Raw genomic sequence first — 21,212 nt, forward strand, 5'->3', positions numbered from 1 at the left:
TCTGACTGCTAGCCCTTAAAGCTAGCCTTAAATACCCTAAGGGTGGGTGGGGTAGTCCCATGAACCCCCAGTCTCTCTTTCTTTTTAAACTTTAGAAGAAAAGGGCAAAAACTGGCCCTTTTCCAGAAATAAAAATGGCCGCCGAGGCGCCGAGAGACCGCGCATGCACAGTAGATGCCGGGGAGCCGAGAAAAGCCCCGACAAACGACGGCTGTCTAGCTCCCCGGATCGCGCATGCGCAGTACGGCGGAGAGGACACCGGCCGCGCTGTCTCTACCTGCAGGGAAGGTAAACAGAACGAAACAAAGCGCCCGCAGTAACAGGACGACGGATGTCTATCTTAAGGGCAGCAGCATGTAAAAATGACAGGTAAAAAACAAAAGAACATTTTACTCCCTCTTATTATCTATATATTTCCTTTCCAAGGGAAGAAAGGGAAGGAAATAGAAAGGGAAGAGGGGAGGGGAAAAGACATATGCTTCTTTCTTTCTTTTTTTAAAATGAGAAATGGAATAAAATGAAAAATCACAAGCCTGGAAGAATGGGAGCTGATCCTTTTGCGACTCCTTTGCCTTCATCATAGGAAATCGTGGCAGACTGCGTTCCTGTGAGGAAACTATGCAAGAAGACCCCAACAGATCCACAGAGGGTTTCCCAGTCTTATCATCGCTGTGAGCGGCCCAAGAACAGGGACTGCGCACGGGAAAGGCTAAACCCGGCGGACGCTGCCAAAGGCAGAGGTATGGACATACTGCTACTCTTCACCAGCACAAGAGGTATGAGGAAAAAAAGGAGAATGTTGGGGGAGGGACTATGCCTTTAATTTATGCTATTCACTAGTCCTGAGGGAGGAGTCGAGGCGGAGCTCTATCACCAGTATGCTGCCATGGAGGCACCAGGAAAGAAAATTGAATACATACCACTCTGAAACGTTACTTTCCTGGTCACTATCCATGGCAGCATACTCACAATCCATGCATGTGCTACCATGAAGGCACCAGGAAAGTAACTTAAAAAAAAAAAATAAATAAATAAAAAAAAAGATTTGTCTAAGACACGCCAATCAGCAGCAGCTGGGAAATCCGTTGCATGAAAAGAACACACATAAAACATACAAAAATTGAAACAATTTTATTGGTCCAAAAAAAAAAAAAAACCCACACACACCACACAAGGCTTGGAAAAGAAGCAAGGAAAGCAAAATACACACATGTATGTTAGTTTGAGACACTAACAGAATATGTTTGAGGTTTAACCCTTCTGCAGTGTAAATTAAAAGGAGTTTAAAGGAGTGCACCCACAAATCTATCTATTAAGGATTAAAACATTAGGCACAACATCTTGAGAAAGAATTTTAAAAATAATGCAGCACAGACAGTTAAATCAAAGTGAACAACGTAAAAAAAAAAAAAAAAAAAAAAACGGGAAACATAAAATAGATTTCATGGTAAAATAACCACCACCCAAAAAAATACAACAAACCAAAGTAACAAATAAATTGCATAAAAACACATCTGTTTTGCAACAACATAAAAAACAAAATACATGTGTTAGAAACTCAATAAGGACACCCAAATGTACTCTCTTGTCTGCCCCCCACACTCTTGGCTCTTTTCAGGGCAAAGTAAAGAATGTTATCTGCAAGCTTTATATAACATAGGTTTGTGTGCTAACGAGGCAATTGCAAACACATGGACAGTCCATGAAACACACAAAATGCAAGTTCACCCAATGTAGAGAGAACTTCAAAGTGGGTATACCTGTTAAGGATGTCCTTAAATTACTAACCCAAAAAACACCCTCTGAGCATACCCAGAAACATCCAAGTGCTGTTCACACACAAAAAGCACCGCCAAAAAAAAACAAAGTCCCTGAGCATGCCCAGACCAACCCAAATGCATTTCACACACCAAAAGGCACAGGAAAAAAACAAAGTCCCCGAACATTCCCAGAACAACCCAAATGCAGCTAGCACGAAATAAGCCACCCCCCCCGTCCAAAATTAAGCACATCATCCAGCATGCACCAAAATTACAGATGGGACAAAACACCCCCCAGTCCTGGAGGGCAACTAAAGAGCCTAACATGTGCAAAAGTTATACAACAAATACCATTGCAGTCTAAGGGAACTGACTTAGTAATTTTACTAGTCCCCACGTGGCTGGCTTATCTTCTAGTTATTGGCCTTAAAATGGGTATGGGGCCCAGGTCTTACCCTAAGGGACATATATCATTGTCACCAATTGGACAACCCCAAAAATGAAACAAGGCGAAATGCCTTTAAATATGCCAAATTGCTTAAGGGCCAGTTCACACCAGTGCAGTCAAGTGCATATTTTATGCATCAAAAATGCATGGAAAGTCGGCATTTCCAGTGCGTTCCAGTTCCTGAAAAAAAAGTAGAACATGCTGCATTTTTCCTGCACTGGACTGTACTGGAAAGCTGTAAAACGCATCAAAAATGCACTGGAACGCACTTGTCCTTATTTAAGGTTAAGAAAAAAGAGGGGGAAAAAAAAGCACTGGACTGCATCAAAAACGCACCAAAAATGCACTGGAACGCTTAAAAAACGCACATTCAGAAAAGCACCTGGAACGCTTCCGGACTGCGTTTCTATGGTGTGAACTGGCCATCAGGGCCCTAAGGGCCAGATCACACCATAGAAACGCAGTCTGGATGCATTCCAGGTGCTTTTCTGCATGCACGTTTTTGATGCGTTCCAGTGCATTTTTGGTGCATTTTTGATGCAGTCCAGTGCTTTCCCCCCTCTTTTTTCTTAACCTTAAATATGGAAAAGTGTTTTGCAGTGCGTTTTTGGTGCATTTAGGTGCGTTCCAGTGCGTTTTTGATGCATTTTACAGTGTTCCAGTACAGTCCAGTGCATAAAAAATGCATCATGTTCTACTTTTTTTTCGGGAACTGGAAACGCACTGGAACTGCAAGCACTGGTGTGAACTATGCCATTGAAAACCATATAACCTACTTTCCATGCTTTTTTGATGCAGAAAAAAACGCACTGGACTGCATGTGTTGTGAACTGGCCCTTAAGGAATAAAAGTTATTTAAAACTACTCACGGAAATGAATAATGATAATGAAATGTCGGTCCAGCAATACACATAAAGGTTCGTTGATAAAAACAGCATTAAGAAAAAAACAAAATTAAGAAAAGAAAATGCGCGGGGTTCCCCCGAAATTCAATACCAGGCCCTTCAGGTCTGGTATGGATATTAAGGGGATATTAAGGGAAACCCGTGCCAAAATAAAAAAAAAGAGTGGGGGTCCCCCTCAAAATCCATACCAGGCCCTTCAGGTCTGGTATGGATTTTAAGGGATACCCGTGCCAAAATTTAAAAAAAAATGGCATGGAGCCCCCAAAAATCCATACCAGACCCTTATCTGAGCACGCAACCTGGCAGTCCACAGGAAAAGAGGGGGGACGAGAAAGCGCCCCCCCTCCTGAACCGTACCAGGCCACATGCCCTCAACCTCAAGGAAGAAGACCCGAAGATGGAAAGAAGAGACTTTAAATAAAGGAACTGTCAAAAACTCTCTTGTCATTTTTAACATTTTTGACACTTTTTTTGTGAAATGGTAGGAGTACTTTTGTACCCCATTACAATTTCACACGGGGGGAATCTGGGGGTCCCCTTGTTAAAGGAGGCTTCCAGATTCTGATAAGCTCCCCGCCCGCAGACCCCCACAACCACCGGGCAAGGGATGTGGGGATGAGGCCCTTGTCCTCATCAACATGGGGACAAGGTGCTTTGGGGGGTACGGTTCAGGAGGGGGGGCGCTCTCTTGTCTCCCCCTCTTTTCCTGCAGCCTGCCAGGTTGCGTGCTCGGATAAGGGTCTGGTATGGATTTTTAGGGGGACCCCACGCCATTTTTTTTACATTTTGGCGCAGGGTTCCCCTTAAAATCCATACCAGACCTGAAGGGCCTGGTATGGATTTTGAGGGGCACCCCCACGCCATTTTTTTTTGGGGCGTGGGGTTCCCCTTAATACCCATACCAGACCTGAAGGGCCTGGTATTGAATTTCGGGGGAACCCAACGCATTTTCTTTTCTTAATTTTGTTTTTTTTCTTAATGCTGTTTTTATCAATGAACTTTTATGTGTATTGCCGGACCAACATTTCACTATAGCCGCGAAGTGAACCAGCGTTAAAAAAAAAAAAAAAAAAAAGTGTAGAGGTGCGCCCATTCAACCTATGCAAATGCATTTACGTTGCTTGACATTTACTAAGATTTTGCCAGTGCACTGAACCAACACATTTGAACAAGCGCAAATGCCGTTTGAGCATGCTCAGTGCATAAATTGACCTCCCGCAGTTCGAAATGTATTTGCCGGCACAGCCGGCTTGTTCAGAGAAAGTTACTTTCTCATTCTATTTTGGGCATATTTGTGACTTGGGCAGTTAGTACCATACTTCCTCACATCACTCACATCACCACCATAATATTGGCACTTCCAGCTTGTTTAAATTTTCAGTTAAAGATGCCGTGCGCCATGTCGATAGTGGCGTACCAATCACCTCTTCCCGTGCGCCAGGAAGAGAATAGTAAATGGGGAATTGCGCTGTGTTACCGGCACATATGTTTTGTAAATACGAAAATGTAATTTGTGCATCGGCGTGCGCCGCAACTCATGGCGCAAATGCTTCGTAAATCAGCCCAATTGTCATGCTTTGTGATGTCCATTTTACATTTTCTGGCACATTTTAATTATATACACCATAGCTTACAACATAAGTTTTGTCATTATGACCCTATTTATCTTTTCTTCAATGGAAAATGATCAATCATACATCAATTATAATTTCACAACCCTTCATTGTCATATCCTTTTCATTTCTTAAATCTATGTAAATGAAGTATAAGTGAATCCTTCATTAAAACCATTTGGATTCATGGAAACCCAGAGTAAAAATACATTCTGGGGCCTTGGCCACTGTGAGCATGTGCACAGCTTCTCCTCTGAGCTCCACCAGTACTGCAGCTTTTTTTTCATTCATCCTGCTGGCACAGTAGACTCCTGAATGGTGCTTCTTGCATAGGCTGACTTCGGAACTCCTCTTGCAGCTCCCACAATGGTCAAAATTGGGCAACACGTGCCCAAACTTCCAGGAGACTGGCTTTCTTCAGATCCCCTCTTAGAGTTCCCAAGATTACAGTGGCACGGCGGCCCATGGTGTTCTGTCATAATGAGACAAGATCAAGAAATGGCCGGTGAGTGCCTCTGTGTCCAGCTTGCCAAAAAACTCTCCCCTGTTGGCTCTGCTCTTAAGAACAAACTGCCAAACACCATCAAGGAACACTTTCTTACTCTCCACCCGTACCTCTGCCTTTCTTTTCCTAGGAAGTTGCTGACATTCTAAGCCCTACTAGTGTGGAGAGAGAGTGGGGAGATGAAGATGGCAGCCATGACACCAAAGTTATTACTGATGACTCTCTCTCTGTTAATGCAATGTTACACCATATCTGATTTTTACACTTGCTTAACCGAATTTGTAATTTACAGCATGTCTTGCCCCTGTGGCCTATTTTATGTTGGTCACACAATCTGCACACTTTGGAAAAGATTTGGTGAGCACAGCTGGCTAGTAGATGCAGGGTTGGACACACACAGTGTTCCGAAACACTTCCTCACATACCATCATCGGTCCTCCCTAGGAGCTTAGGCCCCTTTCACACGGGCACCATTAGCTACGTTAAAAATTTATCAGTTCTTATTTGTTGCTTCATCCGTCCTCATCTGTCTTTTGTTCCGTTAATCTCTGTTTTCATCTGTCTTCCGTTCCGTTAATATCCGTTTTCATCCATTAATGTATACACGTTTACATCCGTTTTTTCATCGGTTTTTTCATCCACTTTTGTATCCGTTTTCATCCGTTTACAGCAGTTTCTGTGCCTTTAAGGAAATTCCCCAGAAAGCATTGCTCCTTCCATCCTACATTGCCATGCGTGAACAATTTGCCGACTACTTTCTATCTCCATCAGAAGTTCCATGGCAGTACCAATATATATAAATAATGCAGTGCAAATTTAAATTAATTAATTAATTAATTTGGTTATTTCATTGTGTTTTGATAGCATAAAAAGACACAAAAGCACATGATATGTTCAAAACAGTTTTAGTTTTATTCTGCATAACCCTTTTAAAATAAAGGTTTTTTTCACTTTGTTTTTTTATTTGTCAAAGTATGAACTTTTAATTATTTCTTCAAAACGGATCTTAACTGATCGGATGTTGATGGACATTGTCAGTTAATATCCATTTAGACGGATCTGGACGTAGCCTTGTACATTAAAAAAACATGGATAAAAACGGAAGTGGAGGTTAACGGATGGTAACGGATGGTCATCCGTTTGCCCATAGGAATGCATTGTCGTCCGTTGACGGATGGAAAAAAAACAGATAGACGGTCTGTCCATGTGAAAGGGGCCTTAGAGTTTGGGTAATTGAGGCCATGCCCAAACAACTCCCCAAAGCAGAATGCTTAAAACGTTTATGTGCCTGCGAGTCCTATTGGATTTACTTCTTGGACTCGTTGTGTCGTGGAAAAACCCACTATACGCTTTTGCGCTAATAAGCGCCCATTTCGTCTAATGGTATAATGCACCTTACCTATCACTCTATTTCCTGCATATCCCCAAGTAAACAGACATGACCACAGCTTACGTCCTCATCTCAGCATGACTGCTTCCCACCGAGCACCGCACTGGGTCTTATATTCAAAGACAACAAAAGCAATGACAAACAGAAAGCGATCGCCCCAATAGCCAATCGCTTCCTCCATGGGAAATGACCGCACAGGCTATGACCTCACTGGATATGAATGTCAACACAGGAAATCCTTCCAACAGCATGAGTTTATACAACAACAAATGAATAATGACTAGGGGAGTCTTATGGGTGTGTCTGGGCGGGGGCAGCGTGTACGATCTCCCACTCCCTGTCTCTGTAAGCTATCTTCAGCTACGGACAGGAAGCATGAGAACATGAATGCTGCTCCTTACCATAATGACTTAAAGATTCCCGTTTTTACCGTTTGGCGTGAATCCTTATTCTGCATTGTTCAGGGACCAAAGCATGCCCGGACTATACTACAATCCAGTGTGGATGGGAGATTATCTGCAGGTGCACGCCACGGCACCCCCAATGTATTGATCAGGCACACAGGGGGGGTGACACGAGCGTACATCCGCTAAACCGATAATGTCTTTGCAGAGAGAACAGATCCCCCCCAGATGATCGTTCTGTGCATCACACGGGGGGCCCTTCGTTGGTGGACATATCCCCACTCTGTAAACACTTCTCTACATCCCCAAGGAGCTTTTCACTACAAAACGGATCTCAACCAGCATCAGTCTGCCCCAGTCAGCTCTTTAGAGCGGGCTGCGGGAGAACTAACATTGGGAGACCATAAGACAATACATATTAAATATATCTTCATAAAATTTCCACAACAGTTCCTCCTCTTGTCGTATGCTCCCATGTGTCCCTCGATGAATCTTGATCTTCTTTTTAATCAGTCCTTAAGTCCATAAAAAGGATGCTTTGGGGGGCAAGCCAGGACAGCCAGCTTCAAGCGCCATCAGGGTTTCTTCTTGAAGTCTGGCCTCAGGCCCAACTGAGGCAACATAGTTAATTGAATTTCTCCTTAAAGAGTTGTGGAGAATGCAGCATGCAAGGATTATATGGTTAAGTTTATATTCCACCATGTTGATTGCCGTAAGGAATAGGCGGAACCGGCTGGCCATTGTCCCGAAAGCGTTCTCCACCACTCTTCTGGCTCTGGCCAGCCGGTAGTTAAAAACCCTCTGGTCCACGGAGAGGGTCCTCATGGCTTCAAAACAGTCAGCTGGTCAGAACGAACAGAAAGCACCGAAAAACAGAAAGGCCTGAGAAAAGCGAGCTGAAAATCAGAAACGAGCGGACAAGAACGCACTGCAAAAATCAAATACGTACTATAAAATACGCACTGAAAAACAAATGCAAAATGACTACACGCACTGAAAACCAGATACGAACCCACAAACACGAACTGAAGAGCAATAATGAGCAGAAAAGCACAAGGCTGAAAAGCGTGAATCGTCTCTCACCAAATGAGTTTAGCAGAAGGAGCCCAAAGGGTGGTGCACTTGGTATTGAACTTCCCTTTTCTAGTGCTGTCATACGTGTTGTACATCACCGCGTTCTTGACATTCGGAATTTCCGACAAGATTTGTGTGACCGTGTGTATGCAAGACAAGTTTGAGCCAACATCCACCAGAAAAAAATCTTGGATTTTGTTGTCGGAATGTGTGTAGGCGGCATTAGTCTCCAAAGGCTTCCAGAGGTCTGTGAAAAGAAGATATCTCAGAAACTCAAGCCAATGCGGCTTCAACCTCGATCCACAGAGTCTCATGGTAAGACCGACACCAGTGCTTAAGTTGATCACGTTGTATAGTTGTGTAATAATCTTTAATGTCTGTCAGGCCTATACCCCTAATTTAAGTATCAAAGAGTTGGTGAAATTGACCTTATATAAAGACAAGGAGCTGAAAGAGATAATACTTGATGGACATTAGGCAGAGAAGTAGACAGATTTGTAAGGAGCAGTATTTACATCATCTGCAAAGAGATTTATGCTATAAGGTTTAGTGCGGAATCTGAAACCAGAGATGGAGAGATGACTTCTGTTAATGGCTCTATAGAAAGATTAATTATAGAGAGAGATAAGGGGCAGACTTGGATAAAGAAATACCAAGGTATAGAATGACTCCAAAGGGAAGCACACAGCGGTGTAAATATCACAAAATAAAAATGCTTATTAGTACAATTTAGAAAAATATAAAAATTTAGACAACCTTCACTACACCATGATAAAACTATTCAAGACAACGTTGTAAAAATCAATTAAAAAGAAAAGGACCCGGGCTCACATTCCTTACCCACTTACCCAATATAAAAAGCAATTAGAATTGCTAGCAACAGTGGAAAACCACATCAAAAATAGTCCATGAAGGGGAGAGGAACCAAACCGATAATGTAATGTGGGTTGAGGCTGTATTCTACAGTGCTTGCAGGCATAAGTGGAAGACTGAAGGATAAATTCAGCCATCATGCAATAAATACTAGCAGGAGGATGGAGGAAGGGAGACATACAGTGGGGACGAAAAGTATTCAGACCCCCTTACATTTTTCACTCTTTGTTATATTGCAGCCATTTGCTAAAATCATTTAAGTTCATTTTTGTAATCATTAATGTACACACAGCACCCCATATTGACAGAAAAACACAGAATTGTTGACATTTTTGCAGATTTATTAAAAAAGAAAACCTGAAATATCACATGGTCCTAAGTATTCAGACCCTTTGCTCAATATTTAGTAGAACCACCCTTTTGATCTAATACAGCCATGAATCTTTTTTTAATAAATCTGCAAAAATGTCAACAATTCTGTGTTTTTCTGTCAATATGGGGTGCTGTGTGTACATTAATGAGGAAAAAATGAACTCAAATGATTTTAGCAAATGGCTGCAATATAACAAAGAGTGAAAAATTTAAGGGAGTCTGAATACTTTCCGTCCCCACGGTAGTTAATGAACTGCAACCTGATGTTCAGGGGTGAGGGGACTTCCACACGGCAGTGGTATCAGCAGTGGGATGAAACATAAAAAGTCAGGAGTGGTATCCTTGGAGCAGGCTCACCCGATCCCTCGCTGATGCTTGATCTTCCTTGTCAGGTGGTTCACAGTAATAGCGGACCCGCTAGTCAGTTTACCTTCCAAGTTCCATAGACCTCCAAAGTAGCGGCAGGGCGGATGCAGGAGTCAGTGTAGGTATATCACTGGTATCAACGCTGAAGTCTTCATAGCCTTACAAGCTTGGTGCACACCATGCAGCTAACAGCTGTGCGGGATGAAAGTTTGTCAGATGGGACGGCAGATGGGAAAAGCCATGCAAATGGAAGGGAAGCCAGAACACATGATGTTGTGACATCGATGCATTTTACTCACATCACGTGAGTTTCTTCAGAACGAAACTCATGTGATGTGAGTGAAATGCATCTATGTCATTCTATACCTTGATATTTCCCCTATCCAAGTCTGTTCTTCCCAGAATGTCACCTAACTCCAAGATCCCCCACCCCCTAATAGGGGTGAGTTGGTGAAATATCACACTATTTTCAATTTCAAGTGATGCTTTTCCCTTTTTTACACATCATTTCGCAGAGATAAAGGGCACCCTTGCTTAGCTGGTACCGTTAATTATATCAAATGATTAGACAAAAGGGTGGAGGTATAGACTCACCATGATGGAGTGGAATATAGTGCTAAAATGGCAGAAAGTATTATTCCAACAAAATTAAATTTAGACAAAGCATGAGACATATGGAACCAGTGAACACAATTGAACGCCTTCTCGACAGAAAGAAGCAGAGAAGGCATCTGACTCAGCTCTGCCTGGTGAATTAGGATCACAATGCGTCTAGTGGCATTGGAGGCTTGCCTGCCTTTGGTGAATCTAGACTGGTCATGTTGGATCAATGTAGGAATTAAATTATATATTATATGGCATCTGGCCAGTAATTTGGCATATATTTTGACATAAGAATTTAACAAAAAGATGGGTCTGAAATTGACAGGTGTCAACCCATCTGGGCCAGGTGATTTACAATCCGGTAATGAGTGAATTGATTTGGGTAATTTAAGCTGGCAAGCGGCGCTTCGGTGAGCAATGGAAGACTCAGCTGAGCTGTCTGTCTCAGAGGGTTGGGGTTAGCTGCCTGTCTTTAAGTTATAAAGTGTCCCATAGTACTCCACAAATATGGCAGCAATGTCCTGAGGGTAGTGCAGTTTGTACTTTGTGAAGTAATGAAAAATATAGGGAATTCTAGTTTTAGCTTTTTGAGCTTTAAGCCTATTCCCTAAGCATTTGTTATTACTAGCGTAAAAGCAAAGCTTGAACTGGTTGAGATATTTATGATGTAGAGTACAGAGAAGTTCCCAAAGTTTAGATCTTCATTTGAAGAGAGAAGCAGGGGTGGTGTTGGTAGGGCAGGACTTATTGCTTGACTGTAGGGTATCATGAGTATCAGAATTTAGTTTTCTTTTAGCCTGAATGCTGAATTGAAGAACAAGTCCCAGATGTTAGCCTTATGGCCAATCCATAGGGGGAAAATTCCGGTATCGAGAGAGTCATTATTGCTAAAATATTCTCAGAGATGCTGAACGAGTATGCACTGTTATTGGTATGCTGTCTAATAGAGTTGTTAAAACACCAAATAAACATTGGAGAGCTAGTACCTTCTTCATCCACAGTAATAGAGATGGCTGTGTGATCAGACCACATTAGGTCTTGTATGGAGGAATAAGCTATTGGATGCAAGATCCTCTTATCAACTACAAATAAATCAATACAAGAATAAGAAAGATATCTAGGGCAAAAGAAAGTGTAGTCCCTTTCTTTGACATGCTGACATCTCCATACGTCGTGCAAGTCTTCCTTATGAAGCAATTCTCATAGGGATTGCTTAGAGCAGTGGCGGCTGGTGCTCAAAATGTTTTGGGTGGGGTGCAAACAAACTGAAAAATTCTGAAGAATACTGAAAAAAACCCATCAATTGCAGCCTCACTGCGCCATCAATTGCAGCTACTGTGCCCATAAAATGCAGCCACTGTGCAATCGAATGCAGCCACTGTGCCATCAATTGCAGCCACTGTGCCCATCACATGCAGCCACTGTGCCCATCAAATGCAGCCACTATGCCATCAAATGCAGTCACTGTGCCCATACAAAGCAGCCACTGTGCCCCATAAAATGCAGCCACTGTGCCCATCATATGCAGCGCCTGTGCCCATCATATGTAGTCTGTGTGCCCATCATATGCAGCCTCTGTGACCCCCCCGCTCGCCATCTGGCCCGGCACACACTTACCCCATCCTAGTAGCGAGTGATGGCGGCGAGCTGTGGGACATGCAGCAGGTGACGGCGGCGAGCTCCTGTGTTCTCCATGGCTCTCTGTCCTCCTGTTCTTCCATTCTGTTAGGTGTCCAATCAGGGTGCCTGTGCCTTCAGCCAATCAGGTGACGGGTATTAGATACGCGCCTCCTGATTGGCTAAGAGGCAGTTCAGTGTTAGCAAAGCAAATATTCATTTGCTTTGCTAACCCATCTGGGTGAACTAGATGCAATGCATCAATCTATCCATTTAACACAGAGGGGGTGGCTGAAGAGAGGGGGCGATGCCCAGTTGCCCTTAATGGTCACACCGCCACTGGGTTAGAGTCTAGGTGCAGATCCACCACAATGTTGAAGTCTCCGCACACAATGAGATTACCATGGCCTATAGTGGAAACTGTTTTGAACAAAGCTCAGTTGGTGAGAGTTTGGAACGTAAACAGTAACAAGCGTTTATGGCTTGTTATTGATGGTACAGGCAAAAATAATATATCTGCCTTCTTTATCCAGGATGCCATCCATAAGGGGGAAAGAGACAGAGTTCCTAATTACCAATAATACTCCTTTCTTTTTCAGGAAATAAAAATGTGTGGAAAGTCCTTGTGGGAGCATGTAGGACCCCCATTTTGTGAAAAGTGAGTATCTTGGATGGAAAAAGGGTCAGCCTTGTGTTTGTGAGCTGTTTATCACAAGGAGTAGCATTTGGCGGGGTGATAAGGACCCCACACATTCATAGATTCATGGTTGGCGTAGTTTTGTGGAGATATACAGTAGATAGGCTTATTGTTCAGGGTTGGGCATGTAGAAAGACATGAGACTGAGTGTAGTTAAGGATCAAAAGAACATTAAAGTGATTGTAAAGTGTAGTTTAAAAAAAAAATAACAAGCATATTACACTTACCTGCTCTGTGCAGTGGATTTGCACAGAGCAGCCAGGATCTTCCTCTCGTCAAGTGTCCCCACAGCAAGCAGCTGTGTGTCAATTCAGACACGGAGCTGCTGTTCGGCCCCACCCCTCTCTCTCCTGGTTGGCTAACTGACTTCAAGCGACAGCAGCGGGTGCCAATGGCACCGCTGCTGTGTATCGACCAATCAGGAGGGAGAGTGGCAGACGGCTGAGGGACTAAGAAATAAGAGGTAAGTATTAGGGTGTGCTGGGGCGGCTGCTACACACAGAAGGTTTTTTATCTTAAAGCATAGAATGCATTATGATAAAAAATCTTCTGCCTTTACAACTCTTTTAACATGCATATAAATCCGCAAGAATACTGCTTAAGTATGTGGTAGAACAGTACTGTTGGTGTTCCCAAGAAGTAAAAATGAGAACTAAAAAACCATGTGCCTGAGGACTGAAAATTCCAATGGGAAACTAGTCAAGATATGAAGAAACAAGGCTAGAAGTAAAAGGAGAGGTCTCTGGAAAAAAAGAGAACCTCAAGCAGCATGCGCTGCACTACTTGTTGGTGGTAATAAAAAAAGTAGTGTAGACAAAAATCATGGCAACCAGGATTATGCAAATTCTTGCATAGAAAAATAAATAAAAATGGACATTACAAGCCTCTGTTGGCAATAGCTTGTGATGCTGATTTGTGGAGACCACCTGCCTCATCCAGGGTAGTAATGGAGGTAGGAGATCCTGAATGGGAGACAATGAATTTGCCAGCACTTCCATTTCTAAGCAAGTTTGTGGTTTCGTAAAGCTTTGGTCATCATTGTCAGATTCTTGTGCTGCTGTAGCATGTATTAAGAGATATCCGAGAGGACTTGCAGTTTCGACGCTTGTTTTGGTAATTGGTCGTTGTGGCGGAAGGCCACTATCAATTGCTCTTTGACTTGATAACGTGAACCCGTAGCAGAACATAAAATTACTCCCCTTTTTCATCTGCACTATGTGGAGGCATGTTTTTTCTTTCCACATACCCTTCCTATAAGCCAAGTGTTGACTTGAGCTTTACAAGAGACGTCTCCCTTCACCCGATTTGCATCCTGGTCTTGCTGTGAGGACTTTCCTGGTGGCCCCCGGAGTTCCAAGCAGATTCGAGCCTGGAAGATTCCAGTGAGGAGATGTCGCTTTCCATGCCCTGAGTGGCATAACGCACATGCGATTCCCTGTCGCTGACATGGGAATCAACGGGATCTGGTAAGAGTCTTCCTACATACCACCCTTGGGTACATGGATTGAAAACTGGCTACAAGGGTGAGTTCAGAGGGTGGTGATAAATGGGGAGTACTCGGAATGGTCAGGGGTTGAAAGTGGGGTCCCCCAGGGTTCTGTACCGGGACCAATCCTATTTATTTTTGTTCATAAACGACCTGGAGGATGGGGTAAACAGTTCAATCTCTGTATTTGAGGACGATACTAAGCTAAGCAGGGCAATAACTTCTCCACAAGATGTGGAAACCTTGCAAGAAGATCTGAACAAATGAATGGGGTGGGCAACTACATGGCAAATGAGGTTTATTGTGAAAAAATATAAAATAATGCATTTGGGTGGCAAAAATATGAATGAAATCTACTCACGGGGGGAGAACCTCTGGGGAAATCAAGGATGGAAAAGGACCTGGGGGTCCTAGTAGATGATAGGCTCAGCAATGGCATGCAATGCCAAGCTGCTACTAACAAAGCAAACAGAATATTGGCATGCAATAAAAAGGGATTAACTCAAGAGATAAAGCGATAATTTTCCCACTCCACAAGACTCTGGTCCGGCCTCAAGAACCAAACGAACGACCACACTAACACCTCGTGCCACCTATGTAGGGATGAGCTTTGTGTTCGAATCGAACAGATGTTCGACTCGAACATCGCCTGTTCGGTCGTTTGCCGAATTACGAACGATATTGGCCGTTCGCGCCAAATTCGAGTGGCGCGTCATGGCCCATAATTCACTGCGGCATCGCAGTGCATTGCTGGCTGATGATTGGCCAAGCATTTACTATGACCCGCATGCTTGGCCAATCACAGCGCCGTCTGTACAGAGAGCCGTAACTGGCCAAAGCCAGGGTGGCTTTGGCCAATTATGGCTCAGGGGGTTTAGTACACGCCCCACACTATATAAGGCCGCCTGCACGGCGGCCCTGTGTAGTGTGTTCCAGCGTTGAGAGAGAGATAGAAAGACAGAGAGAGTGTCATTTGATTTAAGTTAGATAGAGTAGGCAGGCGAGTTAGTTAGCTGCACTTACAGTGTATTGTGTATATATATATATATATATATATATATATATATATATACATCCTAGGTGTTGTGTATATATATATATATATATATATACACTGTATTCAGTTTAGCTAGATCTGTTCCTTTTATTCTCTTCCTACTACTGACAGGCAGGCAGGTGTTTTTACAGTATTTACAGCTACTTGAAGACAATTGCTGGTGTTCTTTTGATCCTATTAGTCCTATTAGCTACAGTATTTACAGTTAGTGTAGTGCATCCTCTGCACAGTGTGCACCTAAAGCTACCTGAAGAAAATTAGTGGTGTTCTTCTGATCCTATTGGTACAGTACCGCAGGCAGCTGCAGTATTTACAAGTTAGTGTTGTGCTTCCTCTGCACAGTGTGCACCTAAAGCTACCTGAAGAAAAATTAGTTGTGTTCTTCTGATCCTATCAGTACAGTACCGCAGGCAGCTGCAGTATTTACAAGTTAGTGTAGTGCGCCCTCTGCACAGTGTTCACCTAAAGCTACCTAAACAAAATTAGTGGTGTACTTCTGATCCTATTAGTACAGTACCGCAGACAGCTGCAGTATTTACAATTTAGTGTAGTGCGTTCTCTGCACAGTGTGCACCTAAAGCTACCTGAAGAAAATTAGTGGTGTTCTTCTGATCCTATTAGTACAGTACTGCAGGCAGCTGCAGTATTTACAAGTTAGTGTAGTGCATCCTCTGCACAATGTGCACCTAAAGCTACCTGAAGAAAATTAGTGGTGTTCTTATGATCCTTTTAGTACAGTACTGCAGGCAGCTGTAGTATTTACAAGTTAGTGTAGTGCGTCCTCTGCACAGTGTGCACCTAAAGCTACCTGAAGAAAATGAGTGGTGTTCTTCTGATCCTATTTGTACAGTACCGCAGGCAGCTGCAGTATTTACAATTTAGTGTACTGCGTCCTCTGCACAGTGTGCACCTAAAGCTACCTGAAGAAAATTAGTAGTGTTCTTCAGATCCTATTAATACCACAGGCAGGCAGCTACACTATTTACAGTTAGTGTTGTGCATCCTCTGCACAGTGTGCACCTAAAGCTACCTGGAGACAATTGCTGTTGTTCTGCTCCTATTAATACCACAGGCACGCAGCTACAGTATTTACAGTTAGTGTACTGTGTCCTCTGCACAGTGTGCACCTAAGGCTACTTGAATAAAATTGGTGGTGTTCTTCTGATCCTATTAATACAACAGGCAGGCAGCTACAGCATTTACAGTTAGTGAAGTACGTCCTCTGCACAGTGTGCACCTAAAGCTACCTGGAGACAATTGCTGTTGTTCTGCTCCTATTAATACCACAGGCAGGCAGCTACAGTATTTACAGTTAGTGTACTGTGTCCTCTGCACAGTGTGCACCTAAAGCTACCTGAAGAAAATTGGTGGTGTTCTTCTGATCCTATTAATACCACAGGCAGGCAGCTACAGTATTTACAGTTAGTGTACTGCGTCCTCTGCACCTAAAGCTACCTGAAGAAAATTAGTGGTGTTCTTCTGATCCTATTAGTACAGTACCACAGGCAGCTGCAGTATTTACAAGTTAGTGTAGTGCGTCCTCTGCACAGTGTGCACCTAAAGCTACCTGAAGAAAATTAGTGGTGTTCTTCTGATCCTATTAGTACAGTACCGCAGGCAGCTGCAGTACTTACAAGTTGGTGAAGTGCGTTCTCTGCACAGTGTGCACCTAAAGCTACCTGAAGAAAATTCGTGGTGTTCTTCTGATCCTATTAGTACAGTACTGCAGGCAGCTGTAGTATTTACAAGTTAGTGTAGTGCGTCCTCTGCACAGTGTGCACCTAAAGCTACCTGAAGAAAATGAGTGGTGTTCTTCTGATCCTATTTGTACAGTACCGCAGGCTGCTGCAGTATTTACAATTTAGTGTACTGCATCCCCTGCACAGTGTGCACCTAAAGCTACCTGAAGAAAATTAGTGGTGTTCTTCAGATCCTATTAATACCACAGGCAGGCAGCTACACTATTTACAGTTAGTGTAGTGCATCCTCTGCACAGTGTGCACCTAAAGCTACCTGGAGACAATTGCTGTTGTTCTGCTCCTATTAATACCACAGGCAGGCAGCTACAGTATTTACAGTTAGTGTACTGTGTCCTCTGCACAGTGTGCACCTAAGGCTACTTGAATAAAATTGGTGGTGTTCTTCTGATCCTATTAATACCACAGGCAGGCAGCTACAGCATTTACAGTTAGTGAAGTATGTCCTCTGCACAGTGTGTACCTAAAGCTACCTGGAGACAATTGCTGTTGTTCTGCTCCTATTAATACCACAGGCAGGCAGCTACAGTATTTACAGTTAGTGTACTGTGTCCTCTGCACAGTGTGCACCTAAAGCTACCTGAAGAAAATTGGTGGTGTTCTTCTGATCCTATTAATACCACAGGCAGGCAGCTACAGTATTTACAGTTAGTGTACTGCGTCCTCTGCACAGTGTGCACCTAAAGCTACCTGAAGAAAATTGCTGTTGTTCTGCTCCTATTAATACCACAGACAGGCAGCTACAGTATTTACAGTTAGTGTACTGTTTCCTCTGCACAGTGTGCACCTAAAGCTACCTGAAGAAAATTGGTGGTGTTCTTCTGAACCTATTAATACCAAAGGCAGGCAGCTACAGTATTTACAGTAATGCCGCGTACACACGGTCGGACTTTTCAGCTACAAAAGTCCGACAGCCTGTCCGACATACTTCCGGCGTACCTTCGGCGGACTTGCGGCAGACTTTCTTACGAACGGACTTGCCTACACACGACCACACAAAAGTACGACAGCCTAGTACGCGGTGACGTACACCAAGTCCGACGAGACTATAAAACGGAAGTTCAATAGCCCGTACGACACCCTTTGGGCTCCTTCTGCTAATCTCGTGTTTATCTCGTGTTAGTAGAAGTTTGGTGAGAGACGATTCGCGCTTGTGAGACTCGTATTTTTCAGTTCGTTTTAACTGTTGTTCAGTCTGTGCTTGTGAGGTTTGTATCTGCTTTTCAGTGCGTTTGGTCAGTTGGCATTGAGAAATCTTTGTTTTATTGGCCGCTCGTTCCTGATTTTCAGGTCGCTCTTCACAGGCCTTGCTGTTCTTCAGTGCGTTCTGTTTAGTGCGTTCTGACCAGCCGACCGTTTTGAAACCATGTTACCTGTACGTACTCGTCGTCGAGCTCGTGCATTGTATGTGTTTGGTGCTGTAGTTTATTCTTCAGCCCAAGACCAGTCCATGAACAGGGCGAGGAGGAGTTCATGGACCAAGAATTGGTTGCTTCAGCGTGACCAGTTCTGTCACATGCCTTTGCTCCGTGAGATCCGTGAGAATAATCCTGAGGATTTCAGGAACTTTCTCCGGATGACGGACCCCGTTTTTGACCGTTTGGTGGCTTTGCTGACCCCCTATATCAGCAGGCAGGATACCTGCATGAGGCAAGCCATCACTCCGGAGCAGAGGCTGGTCGCTACCTTGCGGTATTTGGCCACAGGGAGAAGCCTGCAGGACCTTAAGTTCTCGACAGGCATCTCCCCCCAGGCTCTGGGGATCATTATCCCAGAGACCTGTTCTGCCATCATCCAGGTCCTGCAGAAGGACTATATTAAGGTAAGATATTTTTCTTTTATTAGCATCACATGTTCTTTTATGTAATCTTTGATAATGTAATGTATTTCTTGCTTCAAACACTACTTACCATCATTGCAATATAGTGTGAATGTCCCCTTTTTATCCTCACACATGCTGGATTTTTTTCCTGTTATTTTTTGTCATGCATGTATATTTTCCTTCAATAACCTCCCCAGCATGCAGTGATGGGAACATATCCACCTAGTCTACTCATTTTGAATGTATTTTGTATGAGTGTATTTAGTGTGCTTATAATTAGCAATTAGCTAGATTTCACAACCCCCCCCCCACCTAAACTCACTCCAAATAGTGTGCTGCTAATTAGCAATTAGCTAGATTTCCCAACCCCCCCCCCACCCTCGTAAAAATTTGCTTGAATGTTCTGTGGTGTTGATTTGTCTAAAGCAAATATATGTTGCACTTTGCAAAATGCATGTGCACTCTACAAGTGCATTTGTTCCAGTGCTTTAGTAAATGAGCAGAAGCTCTGCTGATTTCCATCATCAAATCATATGGAAGCCTCAAAGTGTTTTCATTAATTTCCCTTGCATGTGATTGTGTACTCCTTGCAACATGAATGCCTTTTTACATTACCTCATTTACTGTAAGCTGGTTAGCAACTGCACCTGCAGAGTGCGACAACTGCAGTCTTGTAGCCTTTTTAGTCCCTAAATTCCTGCGTGTCCTAAAAGTAATCTTTTTTAGGGATTTCACAACCCCCTAAAATGTAATCAATGTTCCATCAGAGGGGGTGAGCAATCTGATAAGTGTGCCTTTCCATATTAGTTATTCCAGAAGAATTAAATTATTTAATGTTATACTGATGCTGGGGAATAATGTTTTTAATTGTCTAATTTTCTTGCAATGTTAGCTTCCAAATTAATTGATTTTGGTTTTCTTGTTTGATTCCCCAGTTTCCTTCAACGCCACAGGAATGGCAGACTGTGGCATCCCATTTTGCCAGCCGTTGGGACTTTCCCAATTGTGGAGGGGCTATAGATGGGAAACATGTCCACATCGTGCCACCACCCCATTCGGGGTCATACTATTTCAATTATAAAGGGTTCCACAGTATTGTTTTAATGGCGGTGGTGTCGGCACACTATGAATTTTTATATGTGGACGTGGGGAAGAATGGCCGGATGTCGGATGGAGGAGTATTTGCCCAGACGGAGTTCTGCCAGCGTCTCCAGAGTGGTGGCCTGGGATTGCCACCTGATGCGGATAATGTGGAAGGACTCCCCTTTGTCTTCATTGCCGATGAAGCCTTCGCTCTGAGCAAGCACCTCATGAGGCCATTCCCCCAAAGAACCCTCACCCCGGAGAGGAGGGTTTTTAATTTCCGGCTGGCCAGAGCTAGAAGAGTGGTTGAGAATGCGTTTGGAATTCTGGCCAGCCGGTTCCGCCTGTTTCAAACAGCCATTAATTTGGCGGAATACAAACTTAATTTTATAATTTTATCGTGCTGCATTCTGCACAACTTTTTAAACAAACATTCTCAGAATTATATAGGCACAGTTGGGCCTGAGGCCGGACTTATAGATGCCAACCTTACAAGCCTGGATACTGTCCGTACTGGCTTGGCCCCCCAAAGTGCCCGTCAAGTTAGACAGCAATATGTTAATTATTTTATGGGTAGGGGGGCCATTGCAATGGGCCAGGATATTTAATTTTTTACAATAAAAAAAATATTGATGAAATCTTGAATTATATTTATTGCTTGCCTTTCTTTTGGGCTTTCTCCTAGGTTATGGTCGAGCAGTTGTAGTGCCAACTGTATTTTCATTTTAAATGTCTAAATAAGCTCCATTGCCACTGTAAACAACTTTTTGACAATTATAACCAAACTGATACTGAGCATTGAAATAACAAACCACACATTTATTTAATTCCTATAAGGAGATGTTTTTATTAATGGTTGTTATGCATTCAGTTCTGCATTTAGTATAAAATGTTCATAGACAAAAATATAATGATATCTTAATAATTTGGAAAAATATAATTATATTTAAATATTTCTACCTAATCCACAAAAAAAAATATTTTTGGCTTTTTGATTTTCGCAAACAGGCTTTTTTTTTTTTTTTTTTTTTTTTTGTTTTTTAAAATCAAGTTTTTTACTTTTTTTGTTTTTTTTAAATCAAGTTTTATTTTTTTTTTTGGTTTTTGAGAAAATCTATTTTTTTTTTTTGTTTTAAAATCAAGTTTTTTATTTTTTTTGGTTTTTTTAAAATCAAGTTTTTTATTTTTTTTGGTTTTTTTAAAATCAAGTTTTTTATTTTTTTTGGTTTTTTTAAAATCAAGTTTTTTATTTTTTTTGGTTTTTTGAAAATCAAGTTTTTTACTTTTTTTGGTTTTTTTAAATCAAGTTTTATTTTTTTTTTGGTTTTTGAGAAAATCAATTTTTTTTTTTTGTTTTAAAATCAAGTTTTTTATTTTTTT

The sequence above is a fragment of the Aquarana catesbeiana genome, linkage group LG01 (genome assembly GCF_042186555.1).
Source record: "Aquarana catesbeiana isolate 2022-GZ linkage group LG01, ASM4218655v1, whole genome shotgun sequence".
Taxonomy (NCBI): domain Eukaryota; kingdom Metazoa; phylum Chordata; class Amphibia; order Anura; family Ranidae; genus Aquarana; species Aquarana catesbeiana.